The 13,630-nt window shown below is 35.6% G+C and overlaps 1 pseudogene; it reads right to left on the bottom strand.

Moving 5' to 3' along the window:
- LOC100340655 (uncharacterized) overlaps nt 1–13,630 on the bottom strand; it is a 64,295-nt pseudogene that overhangs the window by 1,488 nt on the left and 49,177 nt on the right.

Raw genomic sequence — 13,630 nt, 5'->3', positions numbered from 1 at the left:
TATATTTGCCTTGCGTGTATTTTACACCCACAGTATGGTTTGCAGCGGTGTTCAAGGCATGGCGTGAAGATTTTGATTTGAGTAGTTCCATTAAAGCAATGAAAAATCCCACATGGATTAATAGACTGTCTAGTGATAGCTCCCCCTCTAACTATGCTAACTCTGAAATGAATCTGTAATATAGTATTAGGAACATGGCATTTAGAAGACCCTTGCTGATAATATTTAATTTAATAAACATACTAACTGTGACATTATTAATGCAATGAAGCTTGTACCACAAGCTGATTCTTTCAGGTTGTTTGACCTATTGCTTATCACTAGAGTCCTTATAAACACATCCTGCAATTTATATGTTGAATTGTGTGCCAAAATTGGACGTCAACTCTTTAAAAACATCTGCATGGCAGGGCACTCATTTATGAACAAAGCATTTATACTTGGGTATCCTGGCACACCTTTTATGAGGAAGAAGAGGGGAGGGAAGAGCATCCTACAGATATGCTCTCATCATTTTTAGCTAAAATAGTTACTTAGTTCCAACATCTGGGAAAAATTAAAAAGGGAATGCGAAGTTTGGGATCAAGAGTTGGCTCCATACTGTGATGGTATACTACGTTTTGAGAAATGGCAAATGAATTAAGCTTTCTGGTTGAAAAGTCTTGCTTGTAGTAAGTTTGGTGCTTATAATTAGGTTTATATTTGTTTAGGTTTAGTGTATTTCTTCATGTTAGCAAAAATGTATCGTAAGGATAAAGCCTTTTCATTACAATCTTATTTCAGGTACCTAAAAAAAGAAAAAAGTCAACAGTGTTGTTCTCAAACCACAGGGTCTTCTTAACTTACATTTAAACTTTCAGGATGTATTTGTCATTTATTTTACCATTCCCAGTATAAAAGGGAAGGCATTTTTCAATCTTAGGAAAATTCAGAAGCAATTTTTTGGTTCTCAGTTAATTCAGTTTCATCTTAAAAGTTCAAATTTAGCAAAGCACATGTTCCCTTGTTCATGCCAAGTGTGATAAAAAACTAGTCGAAAAATAAAACCATTGCAAACAAGTAGAGCACTGCACTTCACTGCACACTATACAGGCCACATCATTTCTAGGTCTGATGTCACTGCCTGCTGGGCTGCCATTTGTAGGCGCATGTAAGTCTGCTTTTGAAAGCTGATAGAAGGCACTACTATTTCAGATATGTGTGTTTGAATTGTGTGTTTTAAATATCCCCTTTGAATAGTAATATGCACACCCATGAACATTCAAACATTTGCCATCTTCTATCAACAAAAGGTTATTTTTTTTAGAGCTCTAGGATATTATTTTCTCCTATACTTTAGGAGATAATGTTTTCTTTGTAAGTAAAATGTGAATTAAAAAAAATCACTTCTCTTATGTAACATTGTCAAATTATAGGCAACTTTGTGGAATTATAATTAATTAGTTTATTCTTTGTAGTTACAATATTAAGCCATCATAATTTTTCTTTAGTTTACTGTCTTTGAACTTTAATGAATAAAATATACCTGCATGTTGTATAGATTCAGTTAAGGCCATCTGCAACCAATACGGACATTTTGTGAGAACTCCTTTAGTTATCATATAGATTTCGATTATTTTGATGGCCTGCTCAATTGAGAAATTACTGAAAGCCAAAGCCTTATTTTTAATTAAAAGTGTTTCAAAGTGGCCAGTATTCTTATAAGCTCATGTGTTCTTGAATTGAAAAATTATGATTTTTGTTATCATTTTACCAAATAGCAGCAATATTTACTATTCAGTACCTTCCTTTGAGAAAACAAACTAAAATGAGGAAGTATATTTTCACAGTTTACTTGCTATTGAAAGCTATATATTTCAATCAAATAAAATCTTATTTTCTACCTTTGTCTTAATTTGCTATTTTTTAAAAAATGACTGTGTTCTTACTAATTCTTAGTGCTCATTCACCTTTGGGATTCACTCCCTTAATTTATGCTCACATTCTGCTTTGTTCCTGTGTAGAAAGTCAAGAAACATACTGACTTCCCCCTCAACAAATTTGTTCTTTCCTCCTCCAACTCTGCTCTCTCTTTGACACTCATCTTGCCCTTGTTGACTCTCTTGCCAACAACTGTTTTTTTAACCTACTCTTTTTTTTCCCTCACACTACCACCATGAACCTGAATCTTTCTGAAGTCTATGCCTGATTCATCTGTTCATTTATTTCATGTCAGAATTTTCATGTTTTCCCTATAAGCAATTGTAAAGTTTGGGGATCAATATAAGATACAATTTTTTAATGTAAACGTTCCCACCTAATACAATCGCTTTATCTCTTGATCTTCATTTTTCTATTATCTTGGTTCTTTTTGTGTTTGTGAAAGGCTAATTTTTTTTTTTGTATTTCCATTCTTTTCTTTACATGGAACATTCTCAGGTAAGCAGTTTTCCTTGCTCCCTTTTGTACTCAGGACCCATCTTCTAATGCCTTCTTTGCTCCTTTTCAGTTCAGTTTCCTCATTTGTACTGACATTACAGTCTTTCTTACTAGGTTCACTAGTGTACTTTTAACCAAATATAATGGCCTTACTATGGGCTAATTTTTATTCTCTTCACTATTTCAAATCATAATTAGCTGTTTGGGTGATTCAGAAATAGATCTGCACTTCTTCATTTTCCTTTTCCTTCTTCCAGCTTTTGTTTTGTGATTTTCTCTGCTTGCTTGCTCATTCCTTTATTTATTTATTTTTTGATAGGTTCCTATAGGGTTTACTTTTCACAGGATAGGTCTTCATATACCTCCCCTAAGAAAACTTTCTTCACATGTTACAAGAGAATAGGGTGGGAGAAAGGAGATCTGTGATGTTTTTTCTCTTTTCTCTCTCTCTCTCTTTTTTTTTTTTAGATTTATTTATTTTATTTGAAAGGTAGAGTTACAGGGAGAGAGGGAGAGACAGAGAGAGAGGGACAGAGGTAGAAATCTTCTATCTGTTGGTTCACTCCCAAAATGGCCACAATGGCCAGAGCTGGGCCAGTCCGAAGCCAAGAGCCAGGAACTTCTTCCAGGTCTCCCACATGGGTACAGGGGCCCAAGCATTTGGGCCATCTTCTGCTGCTTTCCCAGGTGCATTAGCAGGGAGCTGGATTGGAAGTAAAACAGCCAGGAATTGAACCAGTGTCCATACAGGATGCCACTGCTGCAGGTGGCAGTAACCCTCTCTGCCACAGTGCCAGCCCCTGATGTTTTTCTTAGAATATATATCTTTAGCCTATTACTTAACAGCTTTTACTTATGATTATTTCCTTTTTATTGCAGGTTGAATTATTTTTTTAAAGATTTATTTATTTATTTGAAAAATTTATACAGAGTTATAGAGACAGTGAGAAAAAGGTTTCCCATTTGCTGGTTCACTCCCCAAGTGGCTGCAAAGGCCAAAGCTCAGCCAATCTGAAACCAGAAGCCAGAAGCTTCTTCCAGGTTCCCCATGTGGATGCAGGGACCCAAGGACTTGCGCCATACTTTGCTACCTTCCCAGGAGCATTAGTAGGGAGCTGGACTAGAAGTGGAGCAGCAAGGACTCACTGGTGCCCATATGGAATGTCAGTGCTGCAGGGCAGGGTTTAAACCGTCTGCACCACAGCATAAGCCCTGACATTTCACATTTTTCTATTTGTCCTTTCTTAAGCCGTCTGATACCAACTGATTACCCTTTAACTAAATTTGACACAATGAAAACTAAAATGCATTTCTAAGAAGTTGTTTTTCCTTGGTTGATATTAATTTAACCTATTAGGAAGATTGAAATATAGAGTCTACATACCAACAGCACTAGGAAGGAAGGGTTTTTATGGCTGTATGGTAATATGTACATACTATATCTAATTAACTGAACACATTACTATTTCTCTACATATTCACACAAACATTGAGGAATAAACTTCAAGAGGTTCAGGCCTTGTATGTCAGGAGAAACAGTTTTACTTGCATCACCACTTCTTTAGGAAACTCTGCTTCTGAGTTTAAAATTTAAACCTCACATTTTAAATTTCATTTTCAATTTTTTTGCTATAGAGTCGTCTTTCAAAATAAAAGTGTCTGTGTGTAACAGCGTGATGACTCTGGAGAACAAGAACATAGAGTCAAGAGGAGTGAGTGGGGGCTTTTTGACATTCCGTGCATCTGGCTGCCCTGGGTTCTGTCATGGCTGTGCTTGTTGAGACCTCCGATTGGTGCCTAAAAAAGGACCCTTCAGCGATCTCTCATCTGTGAGAATATCTCTCTACTTCCTAGCATTGTGATCAGTGGCTTTTAAATTTACTTGCACTTAATTCTCACGCAGTATAATTTCCATTTGAGTAAGAAGTTGATGAAAATGCCATCATGTCAAAGAAATGTTCACATAGTATGACTAAAAATTTACATTTGGTACAATGGAAATTGAGATACCTATATTTAATTTGTTTTGAATCTATAGGTCGCAAAGAAACTTGACTGCTATCATATAGTAGAAAATACAGTGGACACAAGTAAGATGCTTTATTTTCATGCATATCCCAAACCTCATTTGTAAACTGAGATTATGCCTAGAGGTTTCAGATACCATTCAGCTTTAAAGAACTCTGCTTTTTGTTGACCTCTGATTTCCTTCCTACACAGTTTAAGTTCAGATGTTCTGAGTTAGGGTAGAATCAGGTCTAAAGCAATGGCTTTCAAAGTTGTTTTGTTTTGTTTTTAAATTAGAACTCATTAATATACATACAATATTTACCTTTAGTAATCTGATATAGCCTTACATTTAATCTTTTATGTTGTTTCACTGCAAAGAAAATTCTAGTTATTAACTAGTAAATTTAATTTCTTTTTTTATAAAAAGATTTATTTATTTATTTGAAAGGCAAAGAGAGAGAGAAGGAAGGAAGGAAGGAAGGAAAGAAAGAAGGAAAGAAGGAAAGAAGGAAAGAAGGAAAGAAGGAAAGAAAGAAAGAAAGAAAGAGATCTTCCATATACTGGTTCACTATCCAAATGGCTGAAATAGCTGGACTGGGCTGATCTGAAGCCAGGAGCCAGGAGTTTCTTCCAGATCTTTAATGTGGGTATAGGGGTCCAAACACTTGGACCGTCTTGCACTGCTTTCCCAGGTACATTAACAAGGAACTGGATTTGAAGTGGAACAACTGGGACTTGAACTGGCACCCATATGGGATGCTAGCACTGCAGCCACAGTGCTGGCCTTGTAAATTTAATTTCATTATTCACTAATGGACAGTGACTTGAAGTTTGAAAACATTATCATAGTTTGATTATCCTAGAATAGCCTAGATTTCTCTTATATATCTATATATGCACTTTAACACATCTTTTCTAGAAAGGCAGAATAATCATTTTAGTAAAATAGAATGAATTACTTCTTATCTAATAATCCACTTGAACGTATGCCATAAAGGGTGATTGGGTGGCTGTTTCCCTTTCCTGACACTAAGACATAGCTAGATGGAAGGATGAAGATAGCAGCAACTTCTGATATCTTCTAGGTCAGTGGCTTCACATTAGATTCACCAAGGGAGTTTTACAAATTTGGGTGCTCAAATTCGGACCTCATACCAAATAAATCAGGATGTGAATATCAGGTGCTGGGATCCAGGTATATGTACCTTTTAACGATTCCTAGGTGATTCAAATGTGCTGCAAAGCCTGAGAACCACTTTTTTAAAAATTTGTTTATTTGTTTAATTTTTTGTTTTTATTATAAAAAAAGTTGTAGGAATTTGTTTCTAAGTTTAATAGCTATTAATGATGGCAAACTGTATTTGTCTATCATAATTTCATGCCTAGGGACTATGATAATTATAACATTCTTAAAAATAAAAGTAAGTACAAAGATTTTAAAATAATTACTTTCAGGGCCGGCACTGTGGCATAGAAGGTTAAGCTTCCTCCTGCAGTGATGGCATCTCATTTGGGTGCTGACTAGAGTCCCTGCTGCTCCCCTTCTGATCCGGCTCCCCGCTAATGTGCCTGGGAAAATAGTAGAAGATGGCCCAAGTCCTTGGGTCCCTGCCACCCATGTGGGAGACCTGGAAGGAACTCCTGGTTCCTGTCTTCAGTATATTCCAGCCCTGGCCATTGCGGCCATTTGGAGAGTGGACCAGCAGATGGAAGATTCTGCCTCTCTTCTCTTCTCTTTCTGTGTGTGTCTGCCTTTCAAATAAATGAATAAATTTTTTTTTGGTAACTTTTAAAAAATATTTATTTATTTATTTGAAAGGTGGAGTTGCAGAGAGGTAGAGGCAGAGAGAATAGGAAGCTGGATCAGAAGCAGAGTAATTGGAACTCAAATAAGGCACTTCCATATGGGATACCAGTGTCCCAAATGACTTAACCACTACCCCACACCCACCCATCACCTCCTTTTCCCTCCAAAGATTGATTTTTTTATTTTGAAAGAGTTACAGAGAGAGAGAGAAAAAATGAGAGACAAAGAGATCTTCCATCTGGTGATTGACTCCCCAGATGACCACAAAGGCCTGGGCTGGGCTAGGCCAAAGCCAGGAGACAGAAGCTTCATCAGGGTCTCATATGTGAGTGTCAGGGGGCTCAAACACTTCAGCCATCTTCCACTGCTTTCCCATGCCATTAAAAGGGAGCTGGATTGGAAGTGGAACTGCTGGAACATTAACCAGCACCCATATGGGATACTAGTATATCAGGAGGTGGTTTTACCTGCTCTGCCACAATGCTGGCTCCTTTTAATTTTTCTAAATAGTGAGACAGCATGGTCGTCCTTTAGAACAGATAGTTTATGCTTTTGACTGTAAGAGAAAATGACTTGAAGTACATTGTCTTCTCATTTTCTCTATAGAGAAGAAACATTTCTGCTCTTCCTCCAATTTATCATGATAAAATGTGATTAATGCTGTCTCTGGAAACTGTACAGTCACCCATAAGGTAGCCTATACTGGGAATAGACTGAAATTGGAAGGTCATCTGGGTGTATTGCATATTTGTCATCTGATGTCATTCTCCAAAGAAATAATGCCAGAGTATTCAGAATAGTTCTAATCCATGGAACAGATACACAGTGCTAAGGGTGGGAAGTCAGTGTAAGTAATGCCAACCATATACCATATTTCAATTCAGTTAGAGAGGGATTACCTCTAAATATGTCAGATGGAAAAATTTTTTCCCCTCAATATAGGCCAGATACAAGCAGCTTACTTACTCAAATAGCTTCACAGTCCATGGCAACCTCCCAAGTCATTCATTTTTAAGTGGTTGCATCCATTTGAGTCATGATGTGAACATCACCCAGCTAACTGAGTCACAAATTAATTTACATATTTGAGAAATTGTTGTATTCAGTATATTGTAATAGAAATATAATAGAAACTTTGCATTTTTGTTTTATTCAGATTCAGAATCCACTTAAACTATGGAGGATAATTATTTGCTGTTATCCCTAGGAGAAAAAAGTTAATTGATTGTGCTTGTGTTTACATAATATTTCTATATGAAAACATTATAGCATAAGTAGAAGGTAGGATGAAATCTGTTTATTGCTGAGAAATGTAACTTAGGATATCAAAATTTATCAGCTCTAGGACTCAAATTGGTTAAAACTCCAAAGGTTAAAAGAAGAAAGCTTGATTAAGAATGTTTTAGGATTTACTAAGCTTAAAAAATTAGAAGTTTTGTTGTTTTTGTTATGCACAAATAATTCAGCTTGTATGATCTTTAGGAATCTGCAGTTTCTGGAATTTAAAAATAAAAGAGAAACAACAAAAAGGCAAATTAAAAGTTAAAGTTATTTCTTACACTGCCTACTACCACCTCTCCAAATGCAGTATTTCATCTGTGCTGGAATTAAGTATTTATTAATGTTCAAGAAACTAGGCAGTCATATGACCATAGCTTATTATAGCTCACTCCTAAATTTAGAAGTGTTCCCAGATTGAAAAATGGTAAAAGGATTAGAGAACAAATGCACAGCTTTTTAGCTGATTCCCTGTTTTGGATTTTATATATTTTTTGGAACTAGGTTTCATTATCTGAATCATGCCGTATTGAATTGTTTAAGGGAAGGAATATTATGTTAGAATTTTTTGAGGTCCCTAATTTTTATTTATATAAATTGTACTTATGTTTTCTCAATTAATATACCTTTAGAAATGATAGTTTGTTATTATTCAGGCACTTCCTATTTCTTCATTATCTGTGTGCATTGCTTCTCACTTGTGTCCATCTGCCAATCCTTTTATTACTTTTACTTCTTATTTTTAACTAGATAACAAAAAATGAAGTTTTTGTTGAAAATGAAATCTGTTTATCAGTGAATGCAAGTTGGCAAAAGGAAGATACAAATATTTCTGAAATGAAATTTTGGACTAGTGGATTTTATTTAGTCTTGCTCTTTTTGTAATTTTCAACTATAATTGAATGGAAAGATTTTATTTTTTTTTATAAACTGAAACCACTATTGCAATAGTTCATATCATAGAAATCCTAATTCGTCCTTACTCAGGTGAACTCTCCGAGATAGGAATTTCTGAACCCAAGCTCAGGATTTCTCTGCCATCAGTTCAAAAACCCCTTATAGATTTCCAAACTGATTGTCTGACCACTCTTCTTTTTTTCTTGTGGTTGCCAGTTGAAGAGAAGAGTGATAACAGACAGTGGGACATCCTGGTTTCCTGTGTCTGTTTAGGGTTATTGTAACTTAGATAAATTTCCTTTTACCAAAGTCTTGAAACTTGGAGAAATGAGAAATAACTTCTCATCATGGAAATAAAAGACTGGGTATCCTTTATCTAAGATAAACTAATGTAACCAAAGCTATCTAGATGGATTTGATTATTTTAGTTTAGGAAGGTGATTTTGTTGATTGTAGAGTGAGGCATTATATAAGGCACTTTGGATATCATAGAGTGAATGAAATTTAATTCTCTGGGTTGTGAGGAGACTATTACAAAATAGAAAGTGATGCATTATGAACTCTAGAAGAGAAGCACAGGATAAATTCTGTGGGAGAAAGGGCTGGTTGTGATTATGCCTAGCTATGGGTATCGTGCAAGACTTTATGGATGTGATACTTGTTAAGGCTGGACTTGCAGAAGTCCAGGGGTTAAAAAGGCATTCTGGAAAGAAAAAAAAGTCATAAGCAAAATCCAGGAGGTAGGGAAGCAAAGGCTTATTTGAGAAATAGTTAATTTTAATGCTTGGGCAATATAGGATATAGAAGAGGTAAAAGGAAGGTATGATTAGAAAGGCTGTGTGCCATCATATAATGGAGTACTTTGGGTGTTAGATTAACACAAATTGGCCTCTGATCAAACGAAAGTAGCTAATTTTGGTGAAATTTATTGACTTGCTATGAATTCTATCAGAAGAAAATGTGTACTATTGTGCAACTTACCTTTCCCCACTTTCTATATTTAGGCTGTATTTCTAACTCAGTACACATTAATTTCATTCTTTTCAACATATTTAACATTAAATTGTGTGAATAAACCATACATAACTTAACTCGTATTTTGTTTGTATACATGTAGTTTTGCTGGAATGTTTGCTATTGTAAAAAATGCTGCATAGTACATTTATCTCTGTATACTTGTGTTAGATATATCTATAGGATAAGTTCCTAAAAGTGGAATTTTTGGGCTATGGGCTGTATCAATTTATAGTTACTTCATAAGTATATGAAAATTTGTTTCCCTACCCTCTCACCAGTTCCAACTATGTCAGCCTTGACATAATTAAAAATTTGATCACACTGATAAAATTAGAAATTGGCATCTAAAATAGGAAGGTATCTACTAACTAGAGAAAATATAAGTAGGGGATGTGTAATCCTGTGATGGGATGGTATAGGGGAAAACTTGTAGGAATAACGTGATACTTCTTTCTAGATTGTTAATTTTACTTAAGGATTTGGGAGAAATATATTTTCATTTTATAACAAGCTGAAAATTTTGAAGATGTAATGTGGAATTTATATCATTTCATTTTTCTTAGTAAAAATGAAATTTAGTCTCTTTAATTATTAAATTATATATGATAGCATTGCATATTGGGAAGTACCACACAAGACCTATTACTATACTAACCAACAAGCTATTACTGGACATAAAATCTCTTTTCACTATTCAACCAAATTGTAAATAATAAGAAAAAGGAATGATACATTATTTATTCAAAGGCTTTGGTAGAGTTGTTGCATATAAAAATCAGACAGCATCATAGAGTAGAATTTAGTTAAAACCTACTTCTCTTTTTCCTTTTCAGGTTGTAAGCAAGCTATTACATTTTCTTAAAGAATTTGATTGTTACTTGTTTCTTAGACATTTTGCTTTTAATAAAAATGTCATTTTTAAAACTTGTATAAATTTTTTTAATGTCACTATATGATTTACACACCCTTTTAATGGTAGGTGAATTTAAGGGAACAGAAGCTAATTCATATTTAAGATACATTCAAAGAAAGAAGCACTAACAAAAGGCCATGAATTTTCTGATGAAAATTTTCAAAGGGGATGATGATCTTCAGATTTTAAAAAAGTTTTAGCGATAGAACTCTCAAAATTCATTGGTATACAGAATAGTCATCCAAAATATGAAAATGTAGAACTTTCTATTGAGAATGTGTGAGGCTCTGGGTTTCTATTCACTGGCCCTCTCTCCCTCAGTTCCTCTAGTGACTTGTGAGGTGCTACTGATAATTCTAGCTTATTTGGAACACAGTGCAGGAAAAATGCTCTTCTAGGTGTGCCTGGTACCCTTGCTTTTCAGGAGACATTAGATGAAAACTGTGGGGTTGCTCAATGGATTAATCTATAGTCTGGGAAGACAATAAATCCTGAATTTGGTATGTGAAATTCTCTGTTTAGTTTCCAAGTTGCTTAGATGAAGCAGATAGGTTTCTGAACTGCACTTTTTCATGTTGTTTGTTGATTTACATGAGCTGGGCAAGCATAGTGTTAAATTAAGCTACCTCTAAGACCCTCAAAGAACCTTCCTCTTATGATTCATTGATCCTTTCTCTATGAATTTCTTTTAAAATATGAAATTTCAAATAAATTTACAGTTGTACTGGATGCTTTTGGTTTTGTTCCTGACTTCTAGGATCTCCTAAACCAAAATAGTCATGCAGGTGGAAAAGTTAAAGAAGAAATCATTAAATTTTATAAGAATATTATATTAAATATATTAAATCATATTTGTTTTTAAAATAATCATGTGTTTCTGACTAGTCTTGGTGACTGGCTCATTGATTGCTTCTAAATTAGGTAGATTTATTCCAGAGAATATGCCTTAAATATTCTGTTATTATGCTACTATTCTTTTATGATCATGCTGCAGATGGATCTAGCCACATACCTGGAGAGTAATGACTAAAATGATGACTAAAGCTACTAATGCAGCTTTGTGCATTAAAAATTGTGACTAGGGCAGGCATTGTGGTACAGCAGATTAAGCTTCCACTTGAGACTCCCATATGCAACCCATATGGAGGTATCTGGAATCAGTTTCCAATCTAGTTTCTGGATCATGTGCACCCTGGGAAGGCAGCAGATAATGGTTCAGGTACTTGGATCCCTACCACCTACATGGAAGACCCAGGTGGTAGTTCGGAGCTCCTGGCTTCAGTCTGGCCAAGCCTGAGTTGTTGTGGCTGCTTTGGGAGTGAAGCAGTAGATCTAAGATCTTTTTCTTTTTCTCTCTCACACTCTGCCTTTCAAATAAATAAAAATAAATAAACTTAAAAATATCTTGTGACTAAACCAATACAAAGATTGGAGGTGCCATAAAGTCTTCTCTTGATGTTCAGTACCATTGTCAATGAAGTATAAACTGATACTGAATTGAAATTACAGAAGATTTACAGATTTAATTTTTTTTAAAAGTCTACTTTTTTTATTTTTATTTTTTTGACAGGCAGAGTGGACAGTGAGAGAGAGAGACAGAGAGAAAGGTCTTCCTTTGCCGTTGGTTCACCCTCCAATGGCCGCCGTGGCCAGCGCGCTGCGGCCAGCGCACCGTGCTGATCTGAAAGCAGGAGCCAGGTACTTCTCCTGGTCTCCCATGCGGGTGCAGGGCCCAAGCACTTGGGCCATCCTCCACTGCACTCCTGGGCCATAGCAGAGAGCTGGCCTGGAAGAGGGGCAACCGGGACAGAATCTGGCGCCCTGACCGGGACTAGAACCCAGTGTGCTGGTGCCGCAAGGCGGAGGATTAGCCTAGTGAGCCGCGGCGCCGGCTACAGATTTAATTTTCTTATTTTTGTCAATATTTAGTACTTTAAATGATTATATTAGTTGTTAATGATGAATTGAGTTCTCTATATAACCTACAGTGTTCTGGGTAGTCCTCAATATAAAAGTGTGCATGTCCATCAAATCAACTTTCTTACCTAATGCCATATCTCACTAAGTTAATAAGCTAACTTAATTTACTTATGGTTTTACTTATGATTTTTTAAAATGCTCTTTTCATCTTCAACTAGTAAATGAATAAGATATAACTGATTATTCTGTATTTTCTTTCTTTAAAAGATTTATTTATTTATTTGAAAGTCAGAGTTATACACAGAGAGAAGGAGAGGCAGAGAGAGGGAGGTCTTCCATCCACTGATTCACTCCCCAGAAGGTCGCAATGCCTGGAGCTGCGCCTATCTGAAGCTAGGAGACAGGAGCCTCTTCTGGGTCTCCCATGCAAGTCCTTGGGCCATCTTCTACTGCTTTCCCAGGCCATAGCAGAGAGCTGGATTGGAATTGGAGCAGCTGGCCATATGCTGGCACTGTAGGCGGCGGCTTTACCCGCTACACCACAGCACCGGCCCCTATTTTCTAATGAGTTCATAATTCCTTAGTTCTAATCAGCAGTGTATGAATCCTCTGACCATTTAAGTAATATTTTCTTAGAGAAAATATTTATGAGATGCTAATAAACTATTAAGTGAACAAGTAATACAATATGTGATAATTTTTACACCCTTTCTGCAGTGTGTAAAAATTTAATACAAACTTAGTGTATACTTGATAACAATTTACATGTTTATTTTACCATCTGGTAAATGTGTAAACGATATTTTGAGAAGCACATTTCATATTCACTTTAACAACTTATCCTTGACAATATGTGCCCTATCTTATGTATCGAATGAAAGAATCTTGGAAATTTTTGAAAAAGATGAATCCAGGAAAAATTCATGTCCTAGTTTGTTTGTTTTAAAAATATTATGGAGATTTAAGATTTAGTTTTTAGTACCAAGCTGAGGGATTGTGTTGTTTGCTGACTTTTACCAGACATCCTGCTAATTAGGGTAGAATAATCAGTGTAGCTTCCAAATATTATATCATGTGCATCAAACCAGGTTTCCTACTAACATGATAGGCCACGTAGGTAGCAATACTAAAATAAATATAGTTCTCTGTGTTGTTGTATAACAGTATCACATCTTTTCCAGAGTGGTTGGCTTGCTATCACTTACGTCTAAATATGGGAAGATCATTTTTTCCAAGATGCTGCAGTGAACCTCCAGTGGATAGCTTTTATCGAATACTTTAACAGCATTTATGACACTTTGGCCTTCTGCCTTTTTTATTTCATTCTCTCTGCTTATTGGTCTCACTGGAATAAATCTCAGGGATTTACA

This window comes from Oryctolagus cuniculus, chromosome 3 (genome assembly GCF_964237555.1).
Source record: "Oryctolagus cuniculus chromosome 3, mOryCun1.1, whole genome shotgun sequence".
In the NCBI taxonomy this organism is placed as follows: Eukaryota; Metazoa; Chordata; class Mammalia; order Lagomorpha; family Leporidae; genus Oryctolagus; species Oryctolagus cuniculus.
The sequence above is the reverse complement of the archived record's forward strand: the minus strand, read 5'-3'. Positions and strand labels throughout refer to the sequence as shown.